Source organism: Capricornis sumatraensis, chromosome 10 (genome assembly GCF_032405125.1).
Source record: "Capricornis sumatraensis isolate serow.1 chromosome 10, serow.2, whole genome shotgun sequence".
In the NCBI taxonomy this organism is placed as follows: Eukaryota; Metazoa; Chordata; class Mammalia; order Artiodactyla; family Bovidae; genus Capricornis; species Capricornis sumatraensis.
This window is the reverse complement of record NC_091078.1, coordinates 69,219,735-69,240,208: the sequence shown is the minus strand read 5'-3', so window position 1 is coordinate 69,240,208 and position 20,474 is coordinate 69,219,735. Positions and strand designations below refer to the sequence as shown.

Sequence of the window (20,474 nt, the reverse complement as noted above, 5' to 3'; positions counted from 1 at the left end):
CAGATGGAGAATATAAGATCCAGAGAGGCAGGGGCAGAGGCTAGCTTAGAGCTGACAGTAAGTTCACATCATGAGAAGGATGGGAAACATGGTCACATGGTTCCTAGAACTTGGAATCTTTCATTATTAACATATCCTGACATATTTGTTCTAAAATGAGCAGAAAAGTCTGTATCTATATCTGGATGGGAATTAGGAGACACCAAGAATGAAGTTAAAAACTGTAGCTAATTTGGTATCTTATTAAAATATGAATATACGGTATACGGAATTTGAAGGGATTATAAATTTACTTATTGCAGTTGTGCTTTGCACAGTGCCTTTAAAGAAATAATCTGCTTATTTCTACCTATTGAGAGAAAAATAGCTATTTCCTCAGTATTTTCCTTTGGCTCACGTTGCTTTTTTTCCCAACACAGTTTGCAATGCAGCCAGATTAAAAGGCCCACAGCCACCACCCTCCACCCAAGATTCAAAGGAATCATTTGGTGTGAAAGGTATGAGTCATGCCGGTCTCAACACCAGCCAATTACTGATTACCCATGCTATATTTTATCATCCCAAATACATGGAATTAAAATAATTGCAAATGTGTGTACACACACAAAGAGAAATACATCAAACGCACATAGCTCTCTGCTGTTGGTGGGAGGACAGGGTTATTTGCTCTGAGTGGTGTGTGATTTCTGTTTTGAGCAATATGCTTAACTTGAACCTACATTTATTAAATGGCAGATGAGTGTGGGCAGTTTGATAATGAGGAGCCATCTAGCAACGTTAACCCTGCAGCTTAGAGGCATGAATAGTCCCATCCAGTTACCAGCTGCAATACACATTTACCTAGTAAAGTGTTAATACAACCTTATTCTCTCTGTGGGTCTCTGTAACCCTCACTGCGCATGGAGCCATTATTTGAGCACAGGCCAATGAGCTGAGTCCAGGTGGGGAAGATCCCCTGGAGAAGGGAATGGCTACCCACTCCAGTATTCTTGACTGGAGAATTACATAGACAGAGGAGTCTGGTGGGCTACAGTCCATGGGTTCGCAAAGAGTCAGACTTGACTGAGTGACTAACACTTGACTTTCACTTTCTATGAGCTAAGCATGACTATGGCCCAGCCACTAGTCAGAGTTAAGCATTGACAACATTGAAAAAGTTGACAGTCAAGGAACCGTTAAACCAAGAAGCAGAGTCTAGATGAGGAGATGCAACACTTACTGAGTTTCATTATAGCACCTGTAGGAGCAGAAACACTTTTTTCTCTATAGTTTTTTCTAACTAATCCAATAGTCAGTTTAGCAGAGGACAGGTTAACAGAAGAAAAACAACTGTAATTATATATGTACAGGTTCCATAAGAATATTGGACAGGAGAGCAAGCTGGGCATTTGAGATTATATGCCACTCTGAGTTGAGGATCGGGATAGGAACCTGGGGATTCAAAGAGTGAAGTTGCTCAGTCGTGTCCAACTCTTTGCGACCCTATGCACTGTAACCTATCAGGCTCCTCCGTCCATGGGATTTTCCAGGCAAGGGTGCTGGAGTGGATTGTCATTTCCTTCTCCAAAGAGGAGGAGGTTAATTCTCAGGACAGTAAGTGGAGTAGATGTTTGGTAATTAGATATTTATACTACCCTACAGATAGGTCATTCACATAAAAAGTTATGTCTGGTTTTAGCTCTCTTTCTGGAGCAGGCCCCTTACCTAAGGCCCCTTAATTAGTCAAGAGAGAGATGAAAGTCTTCCTTGGGTCTACTGGTTCTTGATTATGTTCAGTTCAAAATAGTTCACATGCCAAAGTGGCACATTTTGAGGTGGCTCATCTGAACCCCTTTACCATAGAAGACTCTATACTAAATCGTCCACAGTTAAAAGTGAAAGTTTAACACAACATAGATTTCTGGAACTTGCAGACAAAAGCATGTAACAGTAAAGTGCAAGACTTCATTTCTTTATTTTCTTTAAAGCAACTTATTTCTAGCTATGAAGCACCATCCAGTCTTTGCCAGTTTGGTGAGAAAATTACATTTCCATTCTTACTGGACCCCATCTAGCCCCTGAAGTTGTACAAAGGAAATGGGGAAGGTCTGCTAAAATTGCCACTGGCACTCTCTTCCTCAAAACCCAAGTGATTCCTTGAAATGTGCCAGCTCTCAACAATTTGGCCTCTAGAATAAAGAATCTCAACCAGAGTTATAACATCAGTACCTTGGATAGCAGCTTCATAGGCATATCTCAGATAACCTGATGGTAGAGGCAGGGCTGATTTACCACAAATGTCTCACTCCCATAGAACTGCATCCCCTCCCCAGTCCAAATGGATCTCATCTTTCTTCTTGTTTATGACTGTTGCCCCAGCCCATTTGTCTGTATCTTGCTAGAGACTGCTTTTTACAAACTCTTTACTACTCCTTTTAGGGAAATGGAGAGAGATGGTGAGTAGGAGAAGAGGTGTCTCTTTCCCTTTCTTCAAGAGATATTTGTCTATATCTGCTGGTCAGCATCGTCCAATGTACAGAACAGTACCCATACAACAAAGAGTTCAGTTCACTTCAGTTCAGTTCAGTCGCTCAGTCGTGTCTGACTCTTTGCAACCCCATGAATCCCATCACGCCAGGCCTCCCTGTCCATCACCAAATCCCAGAGTTCACTCAAACTCACATCCATTGAGTCGGTGATGCCATCCAGCCATCTCATCCTCTGTCGTCCCTTCTCCTCCTGCCCCAAATCCCTCCCAGCATCAGAGTCTTTTCCAATGAGTCAACTCTTCGCATGAGGTGGCCAAAGTACTGGAGTTTCAGCTTTAGCATCATTCCTTCCAAAGAAATCCCAGGGCTGATCTCCTTTAGAATGGATTGGTTGGATCTCCTTACAGTCCAAGGGACTCTCAAGAGTCTTCTTCAACACCACAGTTCAAAAGCATCAATTCTTCGGCACTCAGCTTTCTTCACAGTCCAACTCTCACAACCATACACGACCACTGGAAAAACCATTGCCTTAACTAGATGGACCTTAGTCTGCAAAGTAATGTCTCTGCTTTTGAATATGCTATCTAGGTTGGTCATAACTTTTCTTCCAAGGAGTAAGCGTCTTCTAATTTCATGACTGCAGTCACAATCTGCAGTGATTTTGGGGCCAAAAAAAAAATAAAGTCTGACACTGTTTCAAATGTTAAGAGATGGGAATACCAGACCACCTGACCTGCCTCTTGAGAAACCTATATGCAGGTCAGGAAGCAATAGTTAGAACTGGACTTGGAACAACAGATTGGTTCCAAATAGGAAAAAGAGTATGTCAAGGCTGTATATTGTCACCCTGCTTATTTAACTTATATGCAGAGTATACCATGAGAAACGCTGGGCTGGAAGAAGCACAAGCTGAAATCAAGATTGCCAGGAGAAATATCAATAACCTCAGATATGCAGATGACACCACCCTTATGGCAGAAAGTGAAAAGGAACTAAAAAGCCTCTTGATGAAAGTGAAAGAGGAGAGTGAAAACAAAGAGTTATCCAGCCCTAAATGTCAGGATTGCTGAGGCTGAGAAATTCTGCTCTATGCCTTATTTAATGGGATCAGGTTAGAGACATTTGGAGCCATTTCTGGGATGAAAACATGAGGCAGGGGGATGGGCACTACTAGAGAGGATTAAATCTGTGGGAGGTTGGTGATTCAATAGGTCAGGATGGAGTGAACTCTCTGAAATCCACTCTGGGGTTAGTGGTTGAGAGGCTGATGTAAGAAGTCTGTGTTTTTAATGCAATGCCCTGGTTCCAGTTTCCTTCTCCTCCTCTCTTGTATACTCTGCTATGAAAATTCTTCGGTTTCTGTAGAGACACTGAGCAATCTACCTCCTTCCCTTCTTCCAGCACATACAGAAAAGTTCTTATCAGTTCACTCTCTCATGTGTATTCTTTATGGAACATCATGCATTCCCCAGGAGGGGTGTGTGTGGGGGGGAGGTGGGGGATGGGTGTATATGTGTTTTGCCATTGAACTGAGATTATATGTCTTCTTACTACTTTCTGTTTCTGTTGCTCCTGGAAAAACTAAACAATGAAACTTGGAAATGTAGTCATAATAGCCGGTGGTGTTCAGACTAGCTAATAATTTCCCTTTTTTTCTTTACAATCTCCAATTTCTTTGGTGAGCTATTAGAACTATAGATTTTCCAAAATAAAGTTTCTATTCTGTCAGCAGGTAGTGTGTGTCCTATAGCTTGTGAATATTTTGCTACAACTACCATTTCACTTAAATTACATTCTCTGGGACAGGTAATGAGAAACAGAATTGCTGTACTTCTGGTTACACGTGTCCTCCAGTGACTGTGCTCACCAAGAGACAAAGTAGTCTGGGGAAAGTGCCAAATGTGTTCAGTTCATTATTTCTCACAGAAGCCAATTAGCATAGTGGAATACCAGTTGGGAGGTCTTGGGCAGGTTTTTAACTTTCCAAGCTCTCTTTTCTAATCCACAAGTGGGGTAATACTGCCAACATCACAATTTAGTTGAATAGTCAGTTTTCAGTCCATGAGAGGTGCTTATGTTTTTAACCATCCTTAACAATATTTTCTTCATTTACTTAAGAAAAGATGTTAACCATCATTAAGTGATCCATTCCTGAGTTCCTCACCCCTAGGGCAAGGGTCTGCAGATTATGGCCAATGGGGTTAAATCCTGATAGTTGCCTATGTTTGTACAAGTCACAGGCTAAGGATAGTTTCACGATTTTGTAAATGGCTGAAAGAAAAAAGAAAGAAAAATAATACTAATATCTCATTATACATGAACATTGTGTAAAATTCAAATTTCAATGCCCCTCAGTAAAATTTTATTAGAACACAGCTACACTCATTCCTTCACATATTGCATGTGAATGTTTTCACCCTCTAGCTACAAAGTGGTAACAAAGACTCTTGTCCTCAAAACTTAAATATTTACAATCTGGTCCTTTACAGAAAATGTTTGTCAACCTCTGCCCTGGAGAATACCATATAGGGGAGGCTACATGAGAATTAGTTCCATCACAAATAATCACCTTTACTCTTGCTATCTTTGATGTGGGTCTTGCATTCAAAATCTCTGTCTATTTCTTTATGGTATTCATATGCATGACTTGTCTCTCTTTATTGGCGATTATTCTGACGGTTTCATCTCAATTTTGGCTCTTTTGGAGAAAGTATGACCATTTCTTTGAGGCATTTCTCAATAACTTCTCACAGTTGATTCCTTCTGTGCCTCACGGACCTTGACATTAAATCGTATCACCCACACGGTGTCCTCAGAGTTTGTCAAAAAACCACCCAACCCTTTTTACAATGGTCTAGAAACGAAGAGGCAGAAACATAGTTATATTTATCATCTCTGGTGTTTGTGGTGGTGATAATGATGGAGGTAGTGGTGGTTGTGGTGGAGGAGGAGAGAGAAGAAGAAAAATAATATGATTCCATTTTTCTCCCAGTGTGGAATGATAGCCTAAGGACTTTCATGTCAACAGCTGGATTGAGGATCACATGATCTCGTTTCCAAGCTGGGTGAAATCAAGGTAGGCATTCTCTCATCTGAGGTACTGAGAATGAGGAAGTCACTGGAAAGTAATAGGAGCTATTAATTGCAGTGTCTAGTTCTTCCAAGATCATATTTCATCATGCTATTTACCTGAAGCCACTGCCTCTGGGGAAATATATTAATTAGCATAGCTATCAACAACAGTAGCACATATGCATAAGTTAAAACATGTATTTTGACTACCAAATTGTCTCACTAACCAAAGAGGGTTAAATGTACTTTCTTGGTACTGTGAAAATGTGCAAGTTAAAATAAACAATTATTAGACCTTTTTTTTGTTTGTTTCTTTTTTGTTTCTGAGTGACCTACCACTCAAGCTGTTTGCTTTTTTTTTCTTCTTCTTCTTTGTTTCTGAATGACCTAGCACTCAAGCTGTTTGCCATCACAGACGTATTTGTCACCTTCCTGAGCACACTGTTGTGTGTCAGCAAAATATATAAGTGGACACCTACCAGTTATGGAGGATGGTGTTTGTTCCTCCTGCTTTGCAGACTGTCCCGGGGTGATGAGTGCCAGCATTCTGCACCCGAGTTATTGTTGAACAGCAGAATGCGATCCAGTTCATTTTCATGTAGTGTGTGGCATAAATTACATCTCAGATGCTTAAAGTTAAGTGGCACACTTGGACCCAAGAGAAGTATTAAGTTTTTCACTAGGCAACTAGCAATTCTATCTGCTTATTCACAAATATTTGAAGATGCAATCGCTTGATTAAATATTTCTGCAAATAGCAGGAGAAGTTGGCAAGAAGCAGCTTTGCTTCTAAGAGAATTTGATATTCCCCTTTTGGAAAAGCGATGAAAACCAGCAATGCCAGTTCTTTCCCTCCACCACCTCTTTTCTCCCAGAAACAGTCCCAGTAATTTCCCTTTTCCTGCCAATCTGCTTTCTCCTTGATGTAGCTCTTTTTTTTTTTTTTTTTATGTGAATAGCAGAGCCTAGAGGATTGTGGCAGGAGGGAGAGAACGTTAATTCCGTTAGCGTTTTGAGCACTTGGATACCTTCTGTTTTTCCTTTTGCTTCTTTCTAAATATGACAGAAAATTTGAGGTTAAGCTTATCTCTCTGAGGTCTGTTGCTGTTTATTTCTTTGACAAAACATCCTGCCACCATATATCCTGAGAAGGTTTTTTCCTTAACACTGTCATAGTTATTTTTGTTATAGACACACTGACACATACAAACACACTTTTATTTAATGATGTGATGACTGTCAAGATAGGGAACTTTTTTATAGAAAAATTCTCAGTTAAAATGTGTAAGAATCAGTCAAAAAGCATTTCATTTGCATTTCTTGACCATAAGTTAGAATACTTTAAAAAAAAAATATGGTAGTCTGAAAAGACAAACATGGTACTTCTATTAATGTCCATTTCTGATTTTAATTTTTATTGAAAATCTTTTCATCATCTTCTTATGAAAATTCTCAAACATGCATTAAATTGAAATTATATCACAGTGAATACCAGTATCCCCAGCAACGGAATTCTGTCTTTAACATTTTACCCTCTTCATCTTTCTGTCTATGCATCTCCCTTTCATTCATTAGTTCTTTTTCCAATACATTTCAAAGTAAACTACACACATCTGTACACTTCTTCCTAACTACTTAGCCAAAATATATATACAATGAAGTATGCAGATCTTAAGTAGACACTTATTGGGATTTAACAAGGGCACACACCTGTGTAAAACAAACCCCAATCATGATACAGACCAATATCTCAGAAAACTCATTCCTGTCCCTTCTGAGTTGAGTTTTAAATAAAATATCAAAAGGTTGATTTTGTAAGATTTTCTTTAAAACTCTTTAGAACCAGGAGAAAACATCAGTGAATTTCACAGATTCATCTAAGATAGACTTGCTGACAACCTGAGTTTATGAATGTTCTTGCCTTGGTTTTCTCTTTTGAATATTTTAGTGACATTAGGCAGAGCCTGCTTAACTGTGATAGGAATTATTATCTTTAGTTAGGGTCATGCCAGTAGATTATTATCTTTGTTCTCATGGTCATCAAATGAATATATCCTAGTCATGTCACATTTTTGCAGTTTTTCTGACTCTTGTCTATCTATGAGTCTTTTAATGCTAACTGATCCTTAAATCTTAAGTAGTGGATCATCTGGAGCTAATAACACGCGTCTGCAACTACAGTTACCCTGTGGAAGAGATCCCTGATCCTATTCTTGGAATTTCCATATGAAGAACCAAAAATCCCAGACATGCACATGACTTTTCCCAAGATTGCATAATTCAGCAGTATCACAGCTAAACTTTGAGAACACACGTGTCTGGTTCTTTTTAAATGAATAAATGTTTCTTGTAGATTTATTGTCAGTTCCACAAACCCTTCTCTCAATTTATTTTGAACAAGGTTCGTGAAAGGCATCTGATGGGGAATGTTGTGGGAAGTGAGAGGATGTCGTAAGGAAAATAAACCCTGCTGTCTGAAACTATATTTGCAGCATCAGGGGGACAACATTTTGTCAGATTATTTCAATGTGATATTGCAGGCCATTTTAGCAATAAGCAAGGAGTACTGTGGGAGTACTCAGGAGAGTAATTTAATCCAATCTTGGTTTTAAGAAAGTGTTTTTACAGGAATGTCATTAGTGGTGAGTCTGAAATTATGACCAGGTTTTACCTGGGAGGTGAAATGTAGGAAGTGAATTAACAGAAGTTATTGGAGGTTAAGAAATGAGTACAGCAGGGGTGTTGTGCAGGACACTGCTGTTATTTTGAGGGATGAATTACGATAAAAAAGAGGTATGTGTGTGTGTGAAGATATATTTTGGTTTTTTAATTGTCAAGCTTTGCTACATTCTCTTGTTGGAAATTAGAATTCCTTCACTATGGCCAAGGACTATGACCAGTGTATTAGCTTTACACTTCAGTTCAGTTCAGTTCAGTCGCTCAGTCATGTCCGACTCTTTGTGACCCCATGAACTGCAGCATGCCAGGCCTCCCTGTCCATCACCAACTCCCAGAGTCCACCTAAACCCATATCCACTGTGTCAGTGATGGCATCCATCCATCTCATCCTCTGTTGTCCCCTTCTCCTCCTGCCCTCAATCTTTCCCAGCATCAGGGTCTTTTCAAATGACTCAGCTCTTTGCATCAGGTGGCCAAGGTACTGGAGTTTCAGCTTCAGTATCAGTCCTTCCAATGAACACCCAGGACTGATCTCCCTTAGGATGGACTGGTTGGATCTCCTTGAAGTCCAAGGGACTCTCAAGAGTTTTCTCCAAAACCGCAGTTCAAAAGCATCAATTCTTTGGCACTCAGCCTTCTTTATAGCCCAACTCTCACATCCATACATGACCACTAGAAGAACCATAGTCTTGACTAGACGGACCTTTGTTGGCAAAGAAATGTCTCTGCTTTTTAATATACTATCTAGGTTGGTCATAACTTTTCTTCCAGGAGTAAGCATCTTTTAATTTCATTGCTGAAGTGAGAAATAGATTTAAGGGCCTGGATCTGATAGACAGAGTGCCTGATGAACTATGGAGTGAGGTTCATGACATTGTACAGGAGACAGGGATCAAGACCATCCCCATGGAAAAGAAATGCAAAAAAGCAAAATGGCTGTCTGGGGAGGCCCTACAAATAGCTGTGAAAAGAAGAGAGGCCAAAAGCAAAGGAGAAAAGGAAAGATATAAGCATCTGAATGCAGAGTTCCAAAGAATAGCAAGAAGAGATAAGAGAGCCTTCTTCAGCGATCAATGCAAAGAAATCAAGGAAAACAACAGAATGGGAAAGACTAGAGATCTCTTCAAGGAAATTAGAGATACCAAGGGAACATTTCATGCAAAGATGGGCTCAATAAAGGACAGAAATGGTCTGGACCTAACAGAAGCAGAAGATATTAAGAAGAGGTGGCAAGAATACACAGAAGAACTGTACAAAAAAGATCTTCACAACCCAGATAATCATGATGGTGTGATCACTAGTCTAGAGCGAGACATCTTGGAAAGTGAAGTCAGGTGGGCCTTGGAAAGCATCACTACGAACAAAGCTAGTGAAGGTGATGGAATTCCAGCTGAGCTGTTTCAAATCCTGAAAGATGATGCTGTGAAAGTGCTGCACTCAATAGGCCAGCATATTTGGAAAACTCAGCAGTGGCCACAGGACTGGAAAAGGTCAGTTTTCATTCCAATCCCAAAGAAAGGAAATGCCAAAGAATGCTCAAACTACCGCACAATTGCACTCATCTCACACTCTAGTAAAGTAATGCTCAAAATTCTCCAAGCCAGGCTTCAGCAATACGTGAACCGTGAACTCCCTGATGTTCAAGCTGGTTTTAGAAAAGGCAGAGGAACCAGAGATCAAATTGCCATCATCTGCTGGATCATGGAAAAAGCAAGAGAGTTCCAGAAAAACATCTATTTCTGCTTTCTTGACTATGCCAAAGCCTTTGACTGTGTGGATCACAATAAACTGTGGAAAATTCTGAAAGAGATGGGAATACCAGACCACCTGACCTGCCTCTTGAGAAATCTGTATGCAGGTCAGGAAGCAACAGTTAGAACTGGACATGGAACAACAGACTGGTTCCAAATAGGAAGAGGAGTACGTCAAGGCTGTATATTGTCACCCTGCTTATTTAACTTCTATGCAGAGTACATCATGAGAAACGCTGGACTGGAAGAAACACAAGGTGGAATCCAGATAGCCGGGAGAAATATCAATAACCTCAGATATGCAGATGACACCACCCTTATGGCAGAAAGTGAAGAGGAGCTAAAAATCCTCCTGATGAAAGTGAAAGAGGAGAGCGAAAAAGTTAGCTTAAAGCTCAACATTCAGAAAAGGAAGATCATGGCATCCGGTCCCATCACTTCATGGGAAATTGATGGGGAAACAGTGTGAGACTTTATTTTTTGGGGCTCCAAAATCACTGCAGATGGTGACTGCAGCCATGAAATTAAAAGACGCTCACTCCTTGGAAGAAAAGTTATGACCAACCTAGATAGCATATTCAAAAGCAGAGACATTACTTTGCCGACTAAGGTCTGTCTAGTCAAGGCTATGGTTTTTCCTGTGGTCATGTATGGATGTGATAGTTGGACTGTGAAGAAGGCTGAGCACCGAAGAATTGATGCTTTTGAACTGTGGTGTTGGAGAAGACTCTTGAGAGTCCCTTGGACTGCAAGGAGATGCAACCAGTCCATTCTGAAGGAGATCAACCCTGGGATTTCTTTGGAAGGAATGATGCTGAAGCTGAAACTCCAGTACTTTGGCCACCTCATGCGAAGAGTTGACTTATTGGAAAAAACTCTGATGCTGGGAGGGATTGGGGGCAGGAGGAGAAGGGGATGACCGAGGATGAGAAGGCTGCATGGCATCACAGACTCAATGGACATGAATCTGAATGAACTCCGGGAGATGGTGATGAACAGGGAGGCCTGGCGTGCTGCGATTCATGGGGTCGCAAAGAGTCGGATAAGACTGAGCGACTGAACTGAACTGAATCACCATCTGCAGTGATTTTGGAGCCCAGAGAAATAGTCTGACACTGTTTCCACTGTTTCCCCATCCATTTGCCATGAAGTGATGGGACCAGACGCCATGATCTTAGTTTTCTGAATGTTGAGCTTTAAGCCAACTTTTTCACTCTCCTCTTTCACTTTCATTACGAGGCTCTTTAGCTCTTCACTTTCTGCCATAAGGATGGTGTCATCTGCATATCTGAGGTAAGGGGTCATAAAGAATCAGCACTAGTGGTCATAATGAACTGATCATAATGACCAGAAATATTGTAACAAATAGTTTCTGTGAAGCATAATTTTATGTAGTGTGTGTTGTAAAAAGGTATAGTTATGAATCAATAGTAAGTTGCTTCAAGGGCTTTAGTAAAGAAGTTTGCCATTTGGGATTGATGCTTCTTTTACCTAAATAAAGTAGCAGATTTGATTCTTGTGTGTTATTGATATTTAAGAGGAAAGTTTTCATCTATTTTAGATGAGTTGTGTCCCTTGGATTTTTGCATTCCAGCAACCAAACTTTATTTGATGCTTTCCAACTTAAGATAGCCGTTAAGGTAACTTAATTGCTATGAGTGGATTAGATCATGTCATACAATATTTGTGAATATTTAGGAACAGAGGTTTGTGAATTTTTAAAAAAATGCTCTTTACTTGATCTTATGTAACACTCATCACTGTGCACAGTCTATGAATGGCATTTGAGTTTACGCAAGAAGTTTGTGTCAAGAACAAGAGTGGAACATTTAGAATTCAGAGTACTAGTGACTAGAGGAAATATAACTGTTAAGAAGTGGTCTTTTCCATAATGTTATCATTTACTTAAGGAGATAAATCAGGTGTTCATATAAAGATAGCCTGCAATATTAAGTGCTGGCTAAGTGCTCTGGACTGTGTATAGCGTATTGGTAATATGCCTCCCCACTATCCACTTCCTCTGCTTTCTTGATAGCACTTTCATTTTCCTTTGGGTAATTAAACATCACCTATTTTTAGTCCATAGGGGTTCCTCTGACCATTCCTCTATACCCCAAACATTTAAGAGGCCCAGGTTTGACTGATTTAAGACTTCCTGATTCCTCAAACTCTTCCTGAGTCTTTGTGGAAGGAGAAGTGCCTACACATCATAATATGTGAGGTGGTAAAATGTAAGCCTCAGTGGCCAGTGACCATCTTTATCACCGCAAAGGGGAACCCACCTACAAATACAGACAGAAATAGATAGTAAAGCTTAGACTTGTTAGTATTCTCCAGAAGAGACCAATGGAATATATGCACATACATTCAAAGAGAAAAATATTTACAGGCATCTCCCACTTTTAAAAAGTTCAGTCTATGCCACTTCACTTTTACAAAAGACTCACTTAGTACCTATTTTCACTAACTGTAAGAAATCCAGAGAGGATATTTACTTTGGGGAGGGCGGTGACCCGGGGGAAGGTGAGAAGTGAAAATAGTGTTCAGTATTTCTTTTGCAGTGACCCTGTAGATGCACTTGGTACCCAGAGTAGCCAGAGGGGCACCACCAAGCCCCTTCCTCATCAGCTCCACTGGGCATCTCAGTCTAGGCTACCATGACTTTGAACTGTGTCTGTGAGCATCTCTGCTTTCTTTTGATTTATTCTGTGCATCCATTAGCACGATGTCCCCTTAGGTAACTGCTTCTTTGTTGTACACCATTTCAGCTTAAGGAATTCTCTACCAGGAATCCCACATTTTGAGAAACAGGCTTATGCAGTTACAAGGAAAAGCAAGTCTGAATTCTTTGGTCTGGGAGACTCAGTGAAGAAGTTGATGTTGCCATCTTGAGTCTGAGGTAGTCTGGAGGGAGAATTCTTAGTCTCTTTTTCTTAGTGTCCCTTTCCATGACTGGGTGAGACCCATGCACATTTTGAATAATAATATATTTTACTCAGAGCTCACTGATTTAAATGTCAATCCTTATAAAAATACTGATGAGAATTTATTTTTCACCAAAGTAGAACAAACACTGTAAACATTTATGGTGGTTTAGTCACTACGTCACATCCAACTCTTGCCACCCCATGGACTGTAGCCCACCAGGCTCCTCTGTCCATGGGGTTCTCCAGGCAAGAATACTGGAGTGGGTTGCCATTTCCTTCTCCAGGGGATCTTCCCAACCCAGAAATCAAACATGTGTCTCCAGCATTGCAGGCAGCTTCTCTGCCAACTGAGCTATGAGAGAAGCTCATAAATTTTATTTGTAAATTTTAATTCATAAATAAAGTGTTATTTTAAAATTTTATATGGAAATGTATAAGATCCAGAATAGAGAAAACAATCTTCAGAAAGAAACACAGAGCTGGAGGAATCACACTCCCTGACTTCAGTCTATACTCCAAAGTTACAGTCATCCAAACAGTATTGTACTGGCACAAAAACAGACATGCAAATCAATGGAATGGAACTGAGAGCTCAGAAATAAAGCCATGCCTTTTTTAAAAAATACTGAGCAACATGTATATGAGTATATGAGAGGGAACTCTCATATACTGTTGGTGAGAATATAAATTGGTGCAGCCACTGTGGAAAACAGTGTGGAAGTTCCTCAGAAATAGTCAATGAACCTATGACAAAAGGGGCAAGAACATAAAATAGAGAAAGGATAGTCTCTTCAGTAAGTAAGGAATGCTGGGAAAAGTCGACAGCCACATGCAACATAATGAAATTAGAACATTCTCTAATATCACATACAAAAGTAAACTCAAAATAGTTTAAAGACTTAAATGTAACACTCAATAGTATAAAACTCATAGAGGAAAACTCCCTCATAGTTTCCATAGGTAGAACACTTTGACATATATTGCAGCAAGTTTTTTTTTTTTTATTCATCTCCTAAAGTAAAGGAAATAAAAGCAAAATTAAACAAATTGGGCCTAATTAAACATAAAGGCTTTTCCATAGCAAAGGAAACATAGATAAAAGAGAAAGTTAACGTACTCAATGGGAAAGATATTTACAAATGACATTTACATGTGTTGGTTATTATCCAACATATGTAAATAGCTCATACAATGCAACATCAGGAAAAAAAAAAAGGCCAGACCTGAATAGATTTTTCCAGAAAGAAAATGGAGATTACCAACAGGCACATGAAAAGATACTCAACATAGCATACCTATCAAGAAGGACCAAAAAAAATATATATATATATATGTCAGTGGGTATGTAAGGAAAAGGGAACTCTCATATACTATTGTTGAGAATATAAACTGGTACCATCACTGTATACAACACTGTGGAAGTATCTCAAAAAACTGAAAATACAGCTACCATATGACTCAGCAAGTAGACTGTGAGTGTGAAGAAAAACACTAATTAAGAAAGATATATATATCAAAAATATATTTATTTCAGAAAGACACATGCACCCCAATGTTCATTTAGCACTATTCCCAACAGCCAGGATATTGACACAACCTAAGTATCCATCAGTAGACGAGTGGATAGAGAAGATGTGATGTATACACAGTGGAATACAACCCAAACATAAAGAAGAATGACATTTTGCCATTTGTTGCAGCATGGTTGAACTTAGGGGGCATTATGCTAAGTGAAATAAGGAATATGAATACTGTGTGATATCAAGTATTTGTGGAACTAGAAAATACAACAAACTAGTGACTATAGCAAAAGAGAAGGAGACTCACAGATAGAGAAGAAACTAGGTCACCAGCAGGGAGGGGAAGGGGTAGGGGAGAAGAGGAACAAACTGTTAGGCATAAAATAAGCCACAAGGACATATTGTACAATGCAGGGAATATAGCCAATATTTTATTATAACTATAAATGAAGTATAACCTTTAAAAATTATGAATCACTATATTATACACCTGTAACTTATATAACATTGTACAGCAACTGTACGTCAATAAAAATAAAAAATTTAAATAATGTTAATGACATCTAAAAACTACCTCACAGCAACATCCATGTAGACTGATGTTTGAGTGAACAATTGGGCACCGCGGTTTTGCCAAGTCAACATATAAAATTAACCATCACACTTGTAAATGAAAAGACCATGCATGACTTATTTAGACAGTAACTGGTATAGATGCTCACATGTGGTACAAGCCATCATGATAGAGACAGTTAGGAGAGGCTGCTAAGGGGTTATACTGCTGCTGCTAAGTTGCTTCAGTCGTGTCTGACTCTGTGCGACCCCAGAGATGGCAGCCCACCAGGCTCTCCCGTCCCTGGGATTCTCCAGGCAAGAACACTGGAGTGGGTTACCATTTCCTTCTCCAACACATGAAAGTGAAAATAGAAAGTGAAGTTGCTCAGTCGTGTCCGACTCTTAGCGACCCCATGGACTGCAGCCTACCAGGCTCTTCTGTCCATGGGATTTTCCAGGCAAGAGTACTGGAGTGGGGTGCCATTGCCTTCTCCAAGGGGTTATACTACTTCATGGTAAATTAGAAAATTTGCACATTACTCTCTGTGTTTCTAAGGTGGGAATATATTTCATGACTGGGGACTTGAATCAGCTAACCTATAAGGTCAGCACATTGGAGATACTTAATGTTCAATTTTTGCTCCCTTCCAAATTCCCCCTTTCTATATTTGGGGCTCTGAGTAAGCCTCTTGCTTAGCCTAAATATGGAAATTTGCAAACTACTTGATGTTGAGGGTTTCTGTTTTAGAGATTAACTGGTTTCCAGGCAGCATTCCAAGAGTCTAGAGTTAGAAGTGACCACAGAGAGAGTATTTAACACTTTGTATTTTACAGATAGGAAGCTGTTCTCTGTGATGATGACTTTTTTAACAAATGAAGTTTGACTGTCATGTGCTTTTCCAATCAGATGTCTACATACATCTCCAAGTCAGCACAGCTTGAACACATGTTTGAAATCATGTCGACAGAATTGAAGTTAGTCATTCATGGTCTCATATCTATGGATCATGGCATTGGAGCATTCCATTAAGATATTAAAGTAAGACATGTCACAGTAGTCGTTTATACATAATTTTAGGAGCCTGGAATCATTAGCATATTCTGGGGGAATGCTTAATGCTTGGGAAAATCTGCTGATAATCCTTTAAAAATGTCACTGAATCTAATCACCTAGGCCTAAAATATACCCTCTGTCTTATACCTTTAGTTACTAAGGTCTAAGACTTTTGAGGAAGGGTTTGGCGTGGTGATTTATTTAAGTCACTGTAAATTTGCAAGAAGATATCTCTGGTATGTTTCTGCAGTGCTTTCACACTGGCACTCTGTCTCCTCTGTACTTAACTGTCCCTCACTCAGCTCCTCGCTGAATGTTGCACTTGGATTGTCAAATACCACTTCAGACCAGATCTGTGCTCCTGAAAGTCACGTAAAACTTCATAAAGGAATTCTACCTGACATTTTCACAGACGGCTCACTTGGACTCATAAAATTCAGGTGTAAATTAAGAATGGATTTCCACCTAAGCGTTTTTGCTTGATTTTTGGTATTTATATGGAGCTGACATTTGGAGAATAACTTAATTGCCCTTAGAATCGGTCCCCTCTTCACTCCAAAGTGGAGGATGGAGGTGCCCGTGTCCACTTGGCTAGTCCAGTATGTTTCAGGTGAATGTCACACACTGTTATTTACTGGGGTCAGGTCAACTTGGAACGGAATTTAGTAATGTGCAAATATAGTAATTTCACCGATGTGGTTTCTTGGGTGGTTGCTGGACTCGGAATGAATCACATTTTTTGCCTAACGATGCTGATGACTGTATGACTTGGCCTCGTGGGCCCTATTCTTCAACAGAAACATGTTGATTATTGGCATCTTAGACATTGTTGGGGTGATACAGCTGAATCTCTGAACAAATCTAGAGCATCCGCACAGGCTGCTACCACTGGGTGAGGTGATGAAGCAGATGATGCCTCCTCTCATTATGTTGCACCAGACAGAGTGGCAAGCTGTCTATGCCTCTGAGTGTCTCTGAGCTGTCCTTCCACCTGCCCCAGCCATCCCTCCTCCATCCAGTGTGCTTTGGGCCACAGGGAGGTGACACAGTAAGACATGGATGGTGCCTTGAGCCAGTGCCACTCTTGAACTTGACATGTAGTGCCCATGTGAAATCCATCACATTGCAAACCCCTGGTGAGATAAAATTAGAGATTTACAAAATATACAGACAAAGTTAGAGATTAAAGAATTATAAAATCATTATATCCAGTTCTCTCTTCCTTGTTGTTCAGTCATGAAGTTGTGTCCAGCTCTTTGCTACCCCACGAACTGCAGCATGCCAGGCTTCCCTGTCCTTCACTATATCCTGGAGTTTGTTCAAACTCATATCCATTGAGTCAGTGATGCTATCCAACCATCTTATCCTCTGTTTTCCCTCTCTTCTGCCTTCAGTCTTTCCCAGCATCAGAGTCTTTTTCCAAAGAATCTGCTTTTGCATCAAGTGGCCAAAGTATTAGAGCTTCAGTGTCAGCCCTTCCAAATTATTTAGGACTGATTTCCTTTAGGATTGACTGATTTGATCCCAAGGGATTCTCAAGAGTCTTCTCCGACACTACAGTTCAAAAGCATCAATTCTTCCTCACCCCTAGAGACGATAAAACTGAGATCCAGAAGGGTTAAGGCCCTTCCTTAAAGTGACATAGGCAGAGATGGGGCAAGAATTCTGTCCTTTGGAGTCACAGTGTTATTGTTATAATAAAGAAGGGCCGATGAATGCAAGATTTGGACTGCAACCAAATGTTAAATCCAACAGTGAAAACAAGTTGACTCTTAGAGGCTCTTTGACCTCTTCCTGGGTTTATTTTACTTCTCTTTTCACGTTCCCAGAAAGAAGGACTCTTCATAGATTTCTGCCTTGTAGAAATATTCATTTGTAGCTTGATTTGAGACTATCCTGTCATCTGATTCACTGAGATAGAGTTCAAGCAAATTCTGTCAGCAAAAGAAAAAAAAAAAAAAGAGAGAGAAACGATTTTATCATTTGTATGGATAAATTCTAACAGTTCAGTTCATTTTAGTTATTAGTTTTCCCTATAGTTTGAGATATCCAATTAAATTCTCCCTCAAATTGGCCATAAATTTTGGTGAAAATGACATAAGCTTCATTTAGCAAACAATTTCTGTCAAAGAATCTAAGAATGGAATAATTAGATGATTTTCTATAAGGATGATTTTCACCTGTGTACCTGAATAAAAATATTTGGTTTCTGTTCTGATTTGTTTTGTTGTTTTGATTTTTGTTTTTGTCCCAATATGGTACAGCATGTCCAAAGTGGCTGGAATGTCAGATCAAATGCAGTTGTTTACAGACACAAAGGTGAATTTTATAATACTCTTTTCCCCACTGATTTGGTGGGTTTTGACAGTTGTATAATATGTTCTACCCACATCCTCCTCTTAAATAGAGTCATGTTTGATACTCATCCTTCCATTCTCACTAGAGCATAAGAAAACTGATCAGGGCATTTCCTTGGGGTATTCCTTTTAGCACATACACTCACTCAGTATCCATGGCACAGCCATAGTTAGTAATAACTCATTCTGAAAAACTCCTGTGATATTTATTGAGTAAGGACTGATGATTGGCACTAATCTAGATCTTAGGAATGAGAAAGAAATCAGAGAGGGATGGTACCTCAATATAATTTATGCTCCAGTGCAGCAGAAATAAGGGAAGACATAAGTCAGGAAACATGACACAAAGTCATTAGCATTGCTGAAGGAAATGCAGTGATGTTTACCTTCAATCTGGAATATCATGGATAAAATGGCATTTGAGCTGTAATTCAAATATTCTGGAAATCCATTTTATCTGAGTTTTGTCACAAGCGACTGTTGTGAATCATCTGCCCCTCAAGCCATGTGGGGAGATGGGGAATGAAGAGAAAGCATTTGTAGTGGCCTGACAAATGGTCCATGTGGCAACAATGTGTGAGAACATCCTAGGCCCACCCACTTTTTACAGAAGAGGAAAGTGGGGTTTAGCAAGCCTACAACTTACCAGTAAATTATATACTCTTGGATTTCAACCCTAATTTTGTGATTCCTCTTTCACAGTTGTGCCCTTGTAGAAATGAAACATCATTTTTTTCAAAATTTCTTGATTAGTTAAAATACTGAGGGTACAAGTAAGAGAAGATGATTCTAGATATTGAAGCAGAAAAGGGGTTTATTGAAAAATTAGAAGATGTTCCCAGAAATGATGGAGATCTTCGTCAGATTCAGGGAAGACCAGAGCCAGAGTAGAGTGAAAGGTGTAGGTAACATCACAATCAGGTTTTCTCAAGGAAGATATGGCCAGTGGAATCTAAACTTTGCCACATTTTTCTTCTCTCTGACTTATTGCTTAGCATCCAAAAACCTTAGAACAATATCTGATTGACTTAAAGATGTGCGAGTGCTCACCCCTTTGTCGAGGGCGGGCTGGCCATCTTGTTTATACGCCACTGTGACAACACTGTAAGTTGTTATCCTAATTCTGAAGGTGAAGAAACTGAGGCAGAGAGAATATTTAATAAATTGCTTAAGATCATCTCTTTTATAATTCTCTCCATACTCTTGACACGGCTATTTTTTCACTAAACACTCCTTGAGGGCAGGATTAGTCTCTTATTCATATTTATGTCATCTATACCTGATATGGGGCTTCCCAGGTGGCTCAGTGGTAAATAATCTGCCTGTCACTGCAGGAGACACAGTAGATGTGGGTTCGATCCCTGGGTCAGGAAGATCTGCTTGAGTAGGAAATGACAACCCACTCTAGTATTCTTGCCAGGAAAATCTCATGGACAGGGGAGCCTGGCGGGCTACAGTGCATGGGGTCACAAAGTGTTTGACATGACTGCGTGACTGAGCAGGCAGCAGCAGACATATCTGAAATAGTAACGTGGTACATAGCTAAGACTGAATAAATGGTTGAATAATTTAAAATATATGGTACAATATAAGAGTATATATTGCAATGTTTGTACAAATTAAGATATAATAGCTTTCATGAAATGGACAAAAATCCAGCGTTTCCTAATTTGCTTACAGTTTTCATATCCATCAGCTCATTTGATTTTTTTAAGAAATGCCTTCAGTTAAAGGGTATTATTATTTTATAGTGGTTTAGTTGTAAATAAAATCTCAAGGGTATAATTTGCCCATATTGATACAACTGTAACAAATAGTTCTTAATTATAAATAGCATACTATGCAACAAAGAAATCTTTAGTAAACTCTGTTATCTAAAAAACCTAGAAGTTGTACATTATCTTGACACAGAATCACAAAATTAGGAGTTGCAAATAAAATAAAAACAAGCCACAAATTTATTATTAAACTTTAATATTAAATTAAAGGAGAAAATAAAATTCCAATTACAGTTATAAACAAGTGATAATGGCAACACAATATATATAAATTAACAGAAAATGCATTTACATGTTTATTAGACAAATAAAT

The 20,474-nt window shown here is 39.4% G+C and overlaps 1 protein-coding gene across 1 annotated transcript in view; it reads left to right on the top strand.

The window, feature by feature from the left end:
- Window positions 1–450: 450 nt before the first annotated feature.
- The window catches only part of CNTN4 (contactin 4), a 425,127-nt gene continuing 405,103 nt past the window's right edge, over window positions 451–20,474 (top strand). Inside the window, exon 1 of the mRNA XM_068982346.1 lies at window positions 451–497. The gene's annotated coding sequence lies outside the window, so the exon portion shown is untranslated. The remainder of the gene's footprint in view (window positions 498–20,474) is intronic.